The following is a 4,347-nucleotide window of genomic DNA, read 5'->3' on the forward strand; positions in this document are numbered from 1 at the left end:
GAAATTCTTTGAGCATGGTCAGGTTACCCATATCTTTAAGATTCATACATTAGACCTGAGAAAAAGAGCAATACAGCCAATTGGAAAAAGAACAATGCTACTGGAGAGGAGCAGTAGCACCAAAAATGCATTATTGTATAAAACTCAAAGGCTTTGTCTGTTTTTTTTTTTCCTTCTTCTACTAAGTACATTTACCTAATAGTTATAGCGGAATCCGAAACTATGCCCTGGAGAGTAAACAGAGAGGGCATCTTCTTTGCTCTCTTTCCACTCTCTCCCTTGACATAACTGGTGATGAATCTACCTTTGGGAGTCTCACAATGGGAGGTGAATACCTCTTAATGGGGACATGGTGTGGAAGCTTCCCTGAACTTCTGAAACTTAGCTTTTAAGACAATAAAAATGTAAGTCCAAAATCCTAAAATAACATCAGAATTCAGATCACCATAGCTCCTCCTGAACCTCTAAATTCGGGTGGGTTTCACCAGAAATATAATTGAAGGTAGGGAGGGAATTCAGAGCTATTGATCTTAAAGTACCTGTAAAAAAATAACAACTTTGTTCCAGGCTCTGGGGATATGTAGCTGATTGCTTTAATGGCATCAAAATCCTTTGGAAAATAGGGGGAAATGTATTCACTTGAAATGATAGAGAAAAATAATATTCCATCTTGCATAAATTAAAATTTTCTGACTCACAAGCAGTAGGATGTGCATTTAGAGTTTTTTTTTTTTTTTTTCTAGCAAGACCTGGGTTAGCAGTGAGTCAATAGATGCACCTTCCCTATAAGCACCCCCTTGGAGCTTAAAGACCAATATTTATGAAATGGCTTTCTATCTGGCCTTAGTGCCTGGGCTGTGATAGGATTGAAAATCAGTTTGTGTTGTGGCCTAAATTAAGGGTAAGTGTGAAGCCAGACTTAAGGGCTCTGTTCAGTTGGAGTTCTAGGCTGAAGGCTCAGTCTGTGGCAAGGAAATAAAGCAAAACTGTTTTTGCTGTTTTGCTTTAGGTAATGACAGTGTGTCCCTAAAAGGTTACAGTTAAGTCATATTTTTAAAAAACGAAATCTTACTCTAAATCTACTCAGGGACTGGTATTCAAAGGAATCTTATTTATAGTTATTCTGTAACATGAAAGGTTTTCTCCATAATTTACCCTCTGCACCAATATGGATTGTTAATACACTGAGCTTGTGTTAAGGAAGGTCTACCTATGGTGGGGATATACAGGACATTTAGGGTGCCTAAGATAATACTGAATATAATTCAACGTATAAGGAGAATCAGTAACTAGAGTTGTCCCTGGGGGTGGGGATGGGGGTGGGGAGAGTGACAGCTGCTTCCTAATTGGGAGATTAAACTGCAGTGTCTTATTATCATTTCTTCTTGTCTTCAAAGACTAGCAGCCAGCATTTAGAACTAACATTAACACCATTAGACTTTTATCATTCCATCCCAAATCTCATTAATTAATAATGGAATAAACTTTATTTCTTCTTTTGGCTTACTGGCATGCTCCTTGGTGCCTCTAAATTCAAAGGCACACCAGCCTCCCTAAATCTTCTCCCATCCTCTTTTCTTGCAGTGAAGACAGGTTAATATCAATTAAAAAAGAGAGGCTTCAGCTCAGAATTCTATTCATTCTTCTATTCACTCATTTATTCACTCACCATATTTTTTTGAGATCTACTGTGTGTCATATATTGGGTTAGATAGGCATTGGGAATAAAATCATGAACAAGAAAGTCATGGTCTACGTGTTTCCTGAGGTTACATTCTGGTAGTGGAGGTGACCTTAAAAGTAACTGTAAAATTACTATTCTGATAAACACTATGAGGGAGAAATATAGGGTCTTAATACAAAGAATAATATGCTTGGAGAGATGACCTAGTTTTGGTGAAATGGCAAAGAAGATTTCTCTGAGGAAGAAGTCATATTTAAGCTGAGATCAGATGGACCTATGAGAACAATCAAAGGGGAGGTAGAGAGGTAGCATATAATAGGCCCTGAGTGAGACACATTTGAATACTGAAAGAATTAAAACAAACAAGCAAACAATATTAACAGCCATGGCTGGAGGGCAACAGATGAGGCAGGTGAGGGAAAGAGTGATAGGAGGTGAATTTGTAGAAGGCACGATCTGATTTACATTTTGAAAAGATCCCTCAGGCTTTTATGGGGAGAATGATCTGTAAGGGGCTAAAAAGGAAAGTGAGAAAATGGGTGAGGAAGCTAATACAGTAATCCAAGTAAGAGATGGTGGCTAGGACCAAGCTGGGATGAAGGACAGTGGATTAGTTTTAGGGCTTTTTACACAGTAGAATTGATAATATATCTTTTTGCACTTTTCAGTATACATATTATACTGTAATGAAAAGTTTACTCTAATGAAATGACATGGATTACAGAGGAATTGCATTAGAAGAGGGCATGAAGGACAGGAGGAATTAAGGATGAATCTCAGGTTCTTGGTTTAAGCAACTGCATGCATGAATTCATGTATTTTACCAAGCTAGGAAGACCAAGTAAGTAATTTAGTTGGAGGGGGCAGTTTTTTTTGTCTTCCTTCCTTCCTCCCTCCCTCCCTTCCTTTTTTCTGTGAGTCTCTGCAGAACCATCACTAATGGCAACTCAATTACTCAGAGCTTTCGATTATATGAGATTTTTTAAAATTCTGTTTTGTCTCATTTTGTTTTTATGTAGAATACACAGATAATGAAATTAGCTCAGCCAGAAAGCAATTTTCAGAAGATGTCCTGGTCTCGGAATACATTCAGTCCTATTCTTTCCCTCTTCATTTTTATATGCAGTTCTAGCCAATCAGAATTAATGACTGAAATAATGACCAGAGGCTCTGATGATCTTCAGTAAGTAAAGAGTGATTCAAGTATATCATTATACTTGATTTACTAAGTCAGGATAGTGGACTCAGGCATCTTAGCAGAATTTTCTAAAATTTTATATTAGTTTCAGGTATACAGTATAATGGTTTGTATAATATTACTTTAGCACTCATCTGGCACTACACATCGCCAGTACAATGATTTTGACTATATTCCCTATGCTGTATTCTATATCACTGTAATTGTTTTGTAACTAGTGATTTGTATTTCTTCATCCCTTCACCTTTTTCACCCAGCCCCTCAAACTCCAGCCATCTGACAATCACCAGTTGGTTCTCTGTATCTGTGAGTCTGTTTTTGTTTAGTTTGTTCATTTCTTTTGTTCCTTAGATTCTGCATATAAGTGAAATCATATGGTATTTGTCGTTCTCTGTCCGATTTGTTTTGTTTTTAGTAAATACAATTGAAAACATTTTTGTTCTTAACCTCAAATTACTCAGAAAATCTAATTAAACATATACCCTTTCCTCATTTTCCCTGGTATTTCCTTAATCAGTATTTGCCTTGGTATTAATTTTCCTATGTTCTCATAGTCACCAAAAGTTATTCATTAGCATGGAAAGTTGTTTGGTGCCTAATATAAAAGAAAACCATGAAAATTTACCTCCCATCACCACTTGCCAGATGCTAATAGTTGCAAAAGTACAATCATAAAACTGAAAGTGTAGCAGCATTACTAGTGAGTGAGACTATTTACAGAAGCTCAGACTCCTAACCTCTTCTAGATATAATCCAGGAAAATCTCTTGGGAAAGGGATTTTTGAGGAGGAATCTGAAGAATGACTGAAGATTAGTTGCTGGAAGGGAGAAGTATACAGATTGATAAAGAGAGCACTGATCTGGCTATACCTATCAGATACCATATAATTCAGCAATTCCACTTGTAGGCATATAACCAAAGAAAATGAAATCACTATCTCAAAGAGATGTCTGCATTGCAGCATTATTTACAATAGCCAAGATCTGGAAGCAACCTAATTGTCTATCAATAGATGAATGGATAAAGGAGTGGTACACTTTTACAATGGGATATTACTCAGCCATAAAAAAAAGAATGAAATCCTGCAACGAAAAGAATGAAATCCTGCAACAATATGGACAGACATAGAGGGCATTGTGCAAAGTGTAATAAGTCAGACAGAAAAAGACAAAAAAGGATGAGCTCATAGAATCAGAGAGTAGAACCATGGTTATCAGGGTCTGGAGGAAGTGGGGAAGGGAATGCAGAGATATTGGTCAAAGGGTACAAACTTTCAGTTATAAGATGAATAAATTATGGAATCTAATGTACAGTATGGAGACTGCAATTAATAATACTGCATTGTACACTATAAATTTGCTGAGAATAAATGGGACAGAGGCTGTGGCAGCTGCAGATGCCTCTTAAAGGGGCTGTGTCTGCAAGCAGACTTTCATGGTGATAGACTCACTCACTCTGAGCACC

The sequence above is a fragment of the Pteropus medius genome, unplaced genomic scaffold (genome assembly GCF_902729225.1).
Source record: "Pteropus medius unplaced genomic scaffold, Ma_sr-lr_union100, whole genome shotgun sequence".
Taxonomy (NCBI): Eukaryota; Metazoa; Chordata; class Mammalia; order Chiroptera; family Pteropodidae; genus Pteropus; species Pteropus medius.